At 40.8% G+C, this 12,236-nt stretch overlaps 1 protein-coding gene across 1 annotated transcript in view; it reads left to right on the top strand.

The window, feature by feature from the left end:
* Positions 1–12,236, top strand: part of MELTF (melanotransferrin) — a 108,442-nt gene that overhangs the window by 86,004 nt on the left and 10,202 nt on the right. The window lies entirely within an intron of this gene.

The following is a 12,236-nucleotide window of genomic DNA, read 5'->3' as shown; positions in this document are numbered from 1 at the left end:
GCCGCCCATGTCATTGTTCAAAACATTCTGATAGGTTGAAAATCGTAAGATTTGGCCAATCACCCTGCAAGTCTCACTGCACAAGTCTGGAACGGAGAAACACAGTTTCCTATTGGGTCCCTACGCTTGCAGTGTCCTCCTATTCGTGACATATGCATGTTAGTTAGCAACCGACTGTGGGTAAAATCTGCAATTAGCTTTTCATTCCATGTTGAAAAATAAGTTTAATGGGGTGAAAATATGACAAACAATGAATAGATAGAGAACTAAAGTCTAGGATCTACAAGTTCCTAATACAAGATAATGCTGCCAGTTTAAGGAGATATTGAGGTATGATGTAAATAGCTTGTAGTGTAATATCTAGATTGTAACTATCTATCTTATAGTATAGTGAGTGGCCCCCATACAGTGTGCCTATTATCTAAGGAAAGATAGTTACCAAATGAAGATATTAGACCTGAATTATAATTTGAATATAAAATGGAGGAATAAACTGCATTGTGCAGTGGTTTAATTAAGGAATGATACTAAAAAGGAACAATTCAACTAGGGAAATCAAAAGATACCAGGTATGGCATTTTTTGATTTGCTATGTGTGGTGTGAACTAGCCTCGGTTACCAAAAATTAATTAAATCAAATTCTGAGTTGAGGCCTTCTGGAACTCTCGTTTTTAAATGAAATATCCAGAAGGCCTCCCTTTCACCCAATTTACGAGTCCTCTCTCCCCCTTTGGTCTGGATGGGTACTCTCTCAATGATTGTCCACGTAAAGAATCTCTTATCTTTATTGTGAACATTCGAAAAGTGATTGATTAATGGAGTGGTGAGAGCACCTTCTTTTATATCCAGCAAGTGTTCTTTAATCCTGACTCTAGCTTCCCTCGTTGTGAGTCCTACATATTGGAGCGCACAATGTGTACATGAGATCAGATACACCACGAAGGTTGACCTGCAATTCAGGCATAGCTTCTTTTGAAAATTCTCACCTGTGACCAGGGAACAAAAAGTATCCCCTGTAGTAACCCTTTCACAGGCCTTGCAGGTAAGATGGTTTCACCTAAAGGTGCCATTAAGTCTTAACCAAGAAGACCCATCCGTCTGTTCTTGTTTTAATCTCGTAGGTGCAACCATGTTGCCTATAGTCTTGTTTCTTCTGTAGGTGCATCTGATACCCTCTGACACAGTTTCTTTAAGAGCATCATCAGCTAGCAATAGCTGGTAATTGTTCTTAATGATCTGGCATATCTGGGTATACTGCTGAGAGTAATCCGTCGAGAATGTGATTTTCTTCTCGATTTTCCTTTCGGTCTCTTTTCTATTCTGTTTTAGAAGGTCAGTTCTACTGATCTTGGTGACAGAATTCCTCTCTTTCGAAATAATTGACCTGGGGTATCCTCTTTCTAACAGTCTGTCCGACAGTTCATCCGCTTGTTGCTCATATGTACTGTAACTCGTACAATTTCTTTTTAAGCGGATGAACTGCCCTCTTGCTACACCCCTGAACACTCTCCTGGGGTGGCAACTTGAGGCATGCAATAGAGAGTTCCCTGTGATTGGTTTTCGATAGGTCTTTGTAATTATCTTGTGGCCTGCTACTCCTTTGAGCGTAATATCTAGAAAATGTACTTCGTGTTGTTGAATCTCTGAGGTAAAGCTGATTCCCACAGTATTGTTATTTAATCCCTTCACAAATTCCTCCAAATCCTGAAGAGGACCTTGCCAGATGAAAAGAAGGTCATCTATAAAGCGCCTGTACCACACTATCCCCTGCCTGAAGGGATTCCTCTCTCCAAAGACGTGGGAGAGCTCCCACCACCCCATGAAGAGGTTGGCATAAGAGGGGGCAAACTTGGCCCCCATTGCCGTCCCACGCCTCTGGAGAAAGAATTTCCCCTCAAACAGGAAATAATTGTGAGTCAGGAGGAATTTGGTTACCCTCAGTACGTAATCTATAAAATCCTGATCATGTGTATATTTTCTAGATAGAAAAAATTCCAGGGCCTCAAGGCCTTTCTCATGGGATATGGTGGAATACAGGGATCTTACATCCACTGTCAACCATTTGAAGTTGCTCTGCCAGGTGATTTCAGAGAGTAAGTTTAGTACATGCTTCGTGTCTGACAGGTAACTCCAAAGGGTGCTTACCATGGGTTGTAGGATACCATCCAGCCATTCTGACAAGTGCTCTAGGAGGGAACCAATTCCGCTTACAATTGGTCTCCCTTGAACATTCTCTATAGACTTGTGAATCTTGGGTAGGTGATTAAACACAGGAATGCCAGGATTTTGTATCAGAAGATAATTCTTGGTTTCCTGATCCATATAACCCATCTCTACCCCATCGTCCACAAGGGAGACCAATTGTCGCTGGAATTGGCGTGTAGGATCTTGTGACAATATTATGTAATCCTGTTCTATACTTAATTGCCTAAGGGCCTCTTTAATGAAATCCTCCCTATCTAGGACCACTATAGCTCCGCCCTTATCAGCAGTTCTAATTACAAGGTTTTTATTATTCCTTAAATTTTCCAAAGCTGTTTTCTGTTTTTTTGTGATATTTGAGTTAAGACCCCTCTGTGTAGTGTACTGAAGCTTGATCAAATCATTCTCCACACGTTTCTGGAATTTCTCCAAAAGAGGACCCCTACTTTGAATGGGATAAAAGAGAGAATTGTTCTTAAGTGATGGTGTTTTAATGCTTCTTCCATCTGACAATTCTTCCTCTCCTTGGAGAGATTCCAGAACTCTCACATCACACAATTCCGGGAAATTTAGATCAGTGATGTAATTAGGCTCTAATTCGGAGCCATCAACAGATTGTGTACTCTCATCATTTCCACTTGAATCTTGGGTCCTGAAGAATTTCCTGAGTGTCAGATTTCGAATCATCCTGTTGACGTCTAACAAGGTCTTGAATAAATTGAAATCTGTAGACGGAACAAATGTAAGTCCCAAACTTAGCACCTCAAGTTCAGATTTGTTTAAAGTGTGGCTTGATAGGTTCAGAACATTCAGTCCCTGTAATGGCCCCTCCTCTGGCCTCTCCTTTGAGGGTATCTTCTCTGTTCTCTCGGTTGCTGCTGTTGTTTTTCTGGGTTTCCTCTCCCCCCCCCTTCTGATGCTCTTGGGGGTACCTGAAAAACCTGTTCTAATTGAGATTTCTCCTGTATACCTAAGTGTCCCTCCTCCCTGGGAGGTCTCCTCTCTGTAATGTGACGTGGAAGGTAGAGTATCGGGATCTCTGTTCTTCAGAATTGGGGGTAACCTATTTGGTCCTTCTTTTGGTCTCACTGTAGTTTCGTGAGCCCCAAATTCCTCACCTCCAGAGGACGAACCCTCATCCCAAGATTCCCCTTCACTCTCCTGAAAACTCACACGTCTGCCTCTATTGCCTCTAAATCTGTTGCCACCCCTTCTTCTGTTGTAATAAGGGACAGATTTATTTTGTTCTTTCCTTAGGGCAAAACGATCCCGTCTGTTCCAGATATATACTCTGTTTAAATTATAATCTTGTAAGTCTCTTAGATATTTTGTGCGCTTAGTCTCCAATAGTAGTGTCTTTGCTTCTGCCAATACCTTTTGTAGGGTGGTGTCAAATTTTAGAAAGTTGGGTTCCTCACTCCTTTTATTCAATTCGTCTTGTAGTTCTTTTATTTTAACAGCTAGGTCTTCAATTGTTTTTAATTTATATTCACAGATTAATTTAATCAATTTGAGTGAACATTGTGTTAGGTGATTGTTCCACTGTTCAATAAATGTTTTATCGTCCGTAACGAAAGTAGGAAATTTGTTTAGTCTAAGACCCCTCGGTATGAGGCCTAGTTCTAAATATTTGTTCAATGTATTAACATCCCATTTCAACTGATCCTCCTTCAATAAGAGGTTTTCATCTTCTTCAAATAGAGCTATCAAACTATAGTTAGTTTTATTAAGAGAGAAAATTTGATTGCAGTCCCACGCTGCTGCTTCCCTCTCCTTGGCTGTCCGTAGAGAAAATAATTCTGGTGTCCTTTGTGTGTTGCTCCCTCCCTGCATGCTTTGACTGCGGAGGTTAAGCTAGAAAGTATAATTGAATACAGACACCCAGAGCTTGGCCAGAGCTCTTAGCAATAATGCTTATTATTAACATGAAAAGAGTGGGGGGAAATAGGTTGGGTGTGTGTATTATGTAAATAGATGAAAAAATCTGTAAGGACAGAAGATTCAGTTCAATAGTATGTTGTTAAAAGCTGCTGTGCAAATAGACTGTATAAGGTGTATATATGTACATACACTAGGATGGCAGTGTTTCCCCCCAAAACACCTCCCACCATTCAGATTCCAATGAAGCAGTAACAATCCACTGTAGATGAAATTTTGTAATAAAGGTGACTCACCACTCACTGCCTCCTTGGAAAAGGGGCAGCCTTGTTCTTAGGTGCTGTGTCCCCTATGTTGGGGATGTCCGTCCTATTCTGCTCACCTCCGGCTTTTAGCAATGATATAGCAAAAATGCTTTAGCTGGACATATGAAGTATTTCTTCTTTACAGCATCCGTGGTTTCCCAGCTGTCCCTTTAATGTTGCAGTCTAATGCAGCAAGCTTCTAGCTACCTCTCACAGTATTTATCCTTACCTGTGCTCACTGTCTGGCCTTTTTGAGAACTGCAGAAAAAATGTGTAACAGGAGCACCAGGTGAAGTGATAAAAGTATAAATTTTTATTAAATGCAAAAGGGTATATACCCCGGGTAAGAACACACAAAAAAGAAAAAAGTAACAAACAGATGAACAATGGCTGACCGGTTTCGGCTGTCGCCTTACTCCTAGCCTGCTTAAAACAGATTGACAGTTACTGCCTTAAAAACCCTCATCTGAGTTACCATTGGTTCAGGGGCACACGCCCCAAAATCTCAGCTTCATTAAATTAAATGATCATTAAATGACACCTGAATCTCTACGGTACATGGTTCACAAAAAGCATGCAAATATACAAAACCAAAACTAATACACCTTAACACTCTTAGAGTTTCGAATAATGTTGATCTTTGTTCTGTTATAGTGTCTGAATATGAATTTATGCATGTTGTGATTGTGTGCATGCTAAAACATATACCTGTGTACAAGTAGTTGTTAAACTTGCCGATCGCTCCGGCTGTGTGTGAAAGTGCTTAAAGTTTTATTCATTTAGGAGGGACACTTTAGTCCGTATCATATGCTTTAGTGAATGATAGATTTTTTTAAAGTTTACCTTAAAATTTTTGCATTTAGCCTCGTTTGTTATCATCCGCTCACTGCTGTGTGGCTTGCAAAGGGTGGCCGCCCATGTCATTGTTCAAAACATTCTGATAGGTTGAAAATCGTAAGATTTGGCCAATCACCCTGCAAGTCTCACTGCACAAGTCTGGAACGGAGAAACACAGTTTCCTATTGGGTCCCTACGCTTGCAGTGTCCTCCTCATGTGATTGGCTCACCCATGTGCATTGCTTTTTCTTCAACTAAGGATATCTAAAAAATGATGCAAAATAAATAATAGAAGTAAATTGTAATGTGGTTTAAATTTGTATGTTCTATCTGAATCATGATAGAAAGATTTTGGGTTTAGTGGCCCTTTAAGGCTGACAAATTGGGTGTTTTTGCTGTCGGAGAACGCTATATGTTTGCGATCTGACCAGCATTTTTAGCCACAAAGTGATATCGCTGGGGGAAGTCTTCAGTAGGCGGGACTTCTCTGCAGATTTGGAAAGGCGGCTTGTAGCTTTTTTCGTGCCTTCTGTGACGCACGCAATTATGCTGATCACGTGACGCTCTACTCTGTATTGGGAGCGGTGTTGGCTACGCAGAAGCGGTTTCGTTCAATCAGAATTGCTTCATTACGGCCACATTTCGTTTGTCACAGGAGCGGGTGAAAGGTAGGCACCTCAGTTACGAGTCTTTTGAGTCTTTATTTGAGCGTATCTTCGCTCTTCATTTGACTACAACGCATTTGACTTAACTATAACAGTCTTCATTTGTCTATATCTATTTTCCTTGTTGCTGAACCAATTCTTTAGCTTAAGGTTCTTTTTTGTATAATAAAAATGTTATACCTTTTTATTTTTTATGTTACATATTTTGTTTTTAAAGTAACGGTATCACATAGCTTGTTCTTTCTTACTAACTGTGTATCTGAGGCCATGTCTGACATGGAACAGGAGTCTGCTCTCATGAATCAGTGCCTTTTGTGTTTGGAAGTCAAAATTGCTGCTCCTATGCAATTTTGTTCCTCATGTGTTAAGAAAACATTGCAGTAAAGGAAAAAAAATGTATGCTGAGCCCAACGTCTCGCAGGATGATGCTGTTCAGGCATTGCCACAGCTTTTTCCTGTGCCGTCCCAAGCCTCAATGGCGTCACATGCAGTGCCCTGCGGTTCCTCACAATCTCTTGGAAGAGTTTATTTGCAAGCAGAAATTGCCGCCCAGTAATCTATAGTGGTATCTGTGGCATTAGCTGCCTTTCCTATGTTAAAAGGAAAATGCAAGAGGAAAATTAGAGATTCAGATAGTAAGGTTTCTGCTCCAGCTCTCGCTACCCAGGTTGCCCTCCCTCATAAATCTGAAGAGGAAGATATGTCAGTAGCCTCTGAGGGTGAAATCTCAGATTCGGACAGTGTATTGCCTTTTTCTGATGCTGAAGTTGTAACCTTCAGATTTAAGCTTGAACACCTTTGTGTACTGTTAAAGGACGTTTTGGCTACTCTGGACAACTCCAACACCCCTGCCATTGTTATCCCTAAGAAATCAAGTAAACTCAATAGTTATTTTGATGTTCCTTCCTCTTCGGAGGTGTTTCTGGTTCCTGACCAGGCTACGGAGATTATTACACAGGAATGGGAGAAGCCAGGGATACCTTTTTCCCCTTCTCCTATATTTCTAAAGATGTCTCCTGTCGCTGACTCCGTTAAAGAGCCATGGCACACTGTACCTAAAGTAGAAGGGGCCATTTCTACTCTGGCTAAGAGAACTACTATTCCTTTTGAGGATAGCTGTTCCTTTAAGGACCCAATTGACAAAAAGCTGGAGGCTTATTTGAAGAGGATATATGTTCATCAAGGTCTCCTATGGGAACCGGCTGTGTGTATTGCCACTGTGATTAGCGCGGCATCCTACTGGTTGGATGCCCTGTCTGATTCTCTTCAGGTAGATACTCCCTTGGATGAGATTCAAGATAGAATTAAGGCTCTTAAGTTAGCAAATTCCTTTATTTCTGATACTATGATGCAGGTTATTAGATTGGGACCCAATTCTACTGGTTTTGCTGTACTAGCCTGCAGGGCTTTGTGGCTGAAATTTTGGTCAACTGATGTTTCTTCTGGTGATTCTTCTGGTGATTACTTACAAGGGTAAGACCTTGTTTGTTCCTGGTCTGACAGAAATAATTTTTGAAGGGTTTTTTTCTGCCTCAAGATAAGAAGAAAAGACTTCAAGCACGTCAGAGTAACTTTCGTTCCTTTCGTAACTTCAGAGGAAAGTCTTCCCCTTTTTCTTCCAAGCAGGAGCAGTCAAAGTCTTCTTGGAGACCCAATCAGTCTTGTAACAAGGGGAAGCAATCAAAGAAACCCACAGCTAAATCAAAATCAGCATGAAGGGTTTGCCCCCAATCTGGGATTGGATCAAGTGTGGATACGAGATGTCCCAGATCCTTGGGCTGTGGACATAGTATCCTAGGGTTACAAATTGGAATTCAAGACTTTTCCTCCCAGGGGCAGGTTTCACCTCTAAAGACTATCTGCAGACCAGATAAAAAGAGAGGCATTCTTGAAATGTGTTCACAACCTTTCCTCCCTGGGGGTGATAGTTCCAGTTCCTCTACAGGAACAGGGTCTAGGTTTCTATTCCAATCTGTTTGTAGTTCCTATAAAAGAGGGAGCTTTCCAACCTATTTTAGACCTGAAGTGTTTAAAACAAATTTCTCAGAGTACCGTCCTTCAAGATGGAAACTATTCGTTCCATTCTTACCTTAGTTCTAGAGGGTCAGTTTATGACAACTATAAACCTGAAGGATGCGTACCTTCATGTTCCCATTCACTGGAATCAATCATTGCCAGTTCCTGAGATTCGCATTTCTAGACAAACACTTTCAGTTTGTGGCTCTTCCGTTTGGTGTTGCCACAGCTTCTATGATTTTCTCAAAGGTTCTGGGGGCTCTCTTGGCAGTCATCAGGTCCCGGGGAATTGCTGTAGCACCATAACTGGACAACATATTGGTTCAGGCTCCATCTTTTCAACAAGCAAAATCGCATACAGAGATATTGTTGTCTTTTCTACCTTCCCACGGATGGAAAGTGAATCTGGAAAAGAGTTCCCTTGTTCCAGCAGTCTACTGTTCAGCCTTCAGTAGCTCAATGTATGGAGGTAATTGGTCTGATGGTTGCTTCCACTGACAAAATTCCCTTTGCTTGGTTCCATTTGAGAGCTCTGCAATTATGTATGCTCAGGCAATGGAATGGAGACCATTCAGATCTCTCTCAGAGGATAGCTCTAGATCAGTCGTCAAGAGACTCTCTCCCATGGTGGCTTTCTCGGGAGCATCTGTCTCAGGTCACGTGCTTCTGGAGAACTTCCTGGGTTATTGTGACCACGGACACCATTCTACTGGACTAGGGAGCAGTTCAGTGGGCTGAAACTCACAATTGCTGTCTTTTTGCCATCCACATTTCAGGAGTGGACAACTGGGAAGCGGATTTCCTGAGCAGACAGAAATTTCATCCGGGGGAGTGGGCACTCCATCCTGAGGTGACAACCAGGTTAACAATCAAATGGGGGGTGTCAGATTTGGATTTAATGGCATCTCAGCAGAACGCCAAGCTTACAAGGTACGTTTCAAGGTCAAGGGATCTGCAGACCGCCCTGATAGATGCCCTGACGGTTCCTTGGGATTTCAGCATACCTGTTTCCTCCATTTGCTCTCCTTCCACGAGTCATTGCTCGTATCAAACAGGAGAGAGCATCAGTAATTCTAATAGCTCATGCATGGTCTCACAGGATCTGGTATGCAGACCTAGTGAAGATGTCATCTCTTCCACCTTGGATGTTGCCTCTGAGGAAGGACCTCTTAACTCAGGGTCCTTTCCTTCATCCAAATCTCATTTCTCTAAAGCTGACTGCTTGGAGATTGAACGCTTAGTTCTGTCTAAGCATGGTTTTTCTGAGTCGGTCATTGAGACCTTAATTCAGGCTCGGAAGCCTGTTACTAGAAAGATTTACCATAAGGTATGGCATAAATACCTTTATTGGTGTGAATCCAACGGCTACTCGTGGAGTAAGTTCAGGATTCCTAGGATTTTGTCTTTTCTCCAGGAGGGTCTGGTGAAAGGATTGTCAGTCAGTACTCTGAAGGGTCAGATTTCTGCTTTATCTATTTTGTTACATAAAAGTTTGGCGGATGTGCCAGATGTTCAATCTTTTTTTCAGGCCCTGGTCAAAATCAGGCCTGTGTTTAAGTCTGTTGCTCCTCCTTGGAGCCTTAACCTTGTTCTTAAAGTTTTGCAGCAGGCTCCGTTTGAGCCATTGCATTCCATAGATATTAAGTTTTTATTTTGGAAGGTTTTGTTTCTTGTTGCTATCTCTTCTGCTCTGAGAGTTTCAGAACTCTCGGCTTTGCAGTGTGATTCGCCTTATCTTATCTTTCATGCTGATAAGGCGGTTCTTCGTACTAAGTTGGGTTTTCTTTCTAAAGTGGTTTCAGATAGAAATATTAATCAGGAAATTGTTGTTCCTTCTTTATGTCCTAATCCTTCTTCTCATAAAGAATGTTTGTTGCACAACTTGGACGTTGTGCATGCTCTTAAGTTCTACCTACAGGCGACTAAGGATTTGTGCCAGTCCTCTGCCCTGTTTGTTTGTTTCTCTGGAAAACGTAAAGGTCAGAAAGCTACTGCTACTTCTCTTTCTCTCTGGTTGAGAAGTATAATTTGTTTGGCTTATGAGACTGCTGGTCAGCAACCTCCTGAGAGAATTACTGCTCATTCCACAAGGGCTGTCTCCTCTTCTTGGACCTTCAAAAATGAGGCTTCTGTGGAACAAATTTGCAAGGCTGCAACTTGGTCCTCTCTACATTCTTTTTCCAAATTTTACAATGTTGATAATTTTGCCTCGGCTGATGCTTCTTTTGGGAGAAAGGTTCTTCAAGCGGTGGTGCCTTCTGTTTAGGTCTACCTGTCTTGTTATCCCTCCCTGGTCTTTTGTGTCCTCTAGCTTGGGTATTGGTTCCCAACAGTAATTGAGGACGTTGTGGACTCACCATATCTTAGGAAAGAAATCAAAATTTTTGCTTACCTGATAAATGTATTTATTTCTGGATATGGTGAGTTCACGACTCCCACCCTTTAATTAAGACAGTTACGTTTATATAAACCTCTTCACCTTTGTGTTACTCCTTTTCTCCATTTCCCTTCCCTTCGGTCGAATGACTGGGGTTTGTGGGAAGGGGAGTGATACTTAACAGATTGTCTGTTGTGCTCTTTGCCTCCTCCTGCTGACCAGGAGTGATATTCCCAACTGTAATTGAGGACGTTGTGGACTCACCATATTCAGAAATAAATACATTTATCAGGTAAGCATACATATTGTTTTTGATTCATGTCAAACATGATATTCAGAATTCTTTCAACTTATTTCCACACTTCTGCTTTAAAGATGAAGGCTTAGTAAAGTAAGATTGCCCATGCTAGCTCCTCACCTCTATAGCAGAGTCATGCTAATGCTCTGCTAATCGTCATTGTGCAACCTTCTCATTTAATAGAAAATAATTTAAAGGGACAGTCTAGTCCAAAATAAACTTTCATGATTCAGATGCAATTTTAAACAATTTTCCAATTAACTATTATCACCAATTTTGCTTTGTTCTCTTGGTATTCTTAGATGAAAGCTAAACATAGGAGGTTGATATGCTAATTTCTTAGACCTTGAAAGCCACCTCTTTTCTGTATGCATTTTGACAGTTTTCACCACTAGAGGGTGTTAGTTCATGTGTATCGTATAGATAACACTGTGCTTACGCATGTGGGGTTGCCAAGGGGCCAGCACTAAATGGCTAAAATGCAAGTCTGTCAAAATAACTGAAATAAAGGGGCAGTCTGCAGAGGCTTAGATACAAGATAATCACTGAGGTAAAAAGTGTATTAATATAACTGTGTTGGTTATGCAAAACTAGGTAATGGGTAACAAAGGGATTATCTATCTTTTAAAACAATTAAAATTCTCATGTAGACTGTCCCTTAAAGCTACCTCTATTGGGTTTATATATGTGCTTCTCGGGCGTATCATTGCCAGTGCCTCACCAGCCTCTGACCTCACTGCACGTCACTGTTGCAAATGTATCACCTGTTATTTATTTGTCTGGCGGTATACCGATCAATACATTTAGAGGCTATTCCTTTTTTATTGTTATTAACCAGTTTGGACCTAGGAAACAACTTTAAGTACAAATGGTTTCACAAGACTAATCCTCCACATACCTGTCCCTAATTTGCTTTAGCATAGATAATTAGGTACTGAATTACAAAACAATAAATATTTTGCTAACATGATGATTGTGACTAGCCTTGTCTACTCCAGTAACAACTCCTGATTGGCTCCTCCAAATAAGGCAGCTGGTGAGTGGAGTTTGGCTATTCAAAACAATTACAGCAAACAAGGTAATAATGTGTTCAAAACCTTTTCAAATGATTTATAAGAAAGTATGACTGTGTTTTTATAAGCAACATTTAAGTTGATTTATATTTTAAATTCCCATTCCACCATCTCTAATTCCCCATTAAAGCTGTTTTTAAGAAACAACACTTTCTGACTGTAGATACAATTACAAATATTCACATTTTTTTGTTTTGAGGGCAGTTGGTTCCCCTTGTTGTTTTTTGTGCAATTTGCAAGTTAGCAGCTTTCTCCATAATAATGCAGCTTCGCCACAACATTCATCAAGTCTCACTTAAAGGGACATGAAACTATTTTTTTTTCATTCATGATTCAGATTTTAAACAACTTTCCATTTGACTTCTATTATCTCATTTCTTTAGTTCCCTTGGTATCCCTTGTTGAAAAGCATACCTATGTTGGCCCAGGGGCTACTGATTGGTGGCTGCACATATATGCATCATGCTATTGGCTCACCCAATGTGTTAACTCCCAGTAGTGCACTGCTGCTTTTTCAACAAAGAATACCAGGCGAATGAAACAAATTATAGAAGTAAATTGGAAAGTTGTTTAAAATAGTAAGCT

The sequence above is a fragment of the Bombina bombina genome, chromosome 4 (genome assembly GCF_027579735.1).
Source record: "Bombina bombina isolate aBomBom1 chromosome 4, aBomBom1.pri, whole genome shotgun sequence".
NCBI lineage: Eukaryota > Metazoa > Chordata > Amphibia > Anura > Bombinatoridae > Bombina > Bombina bombina.
Note: the sequence above shows the minus strand (reverse complement) of the source record. Positions and strands in the feature narration are given on the sequence as shown.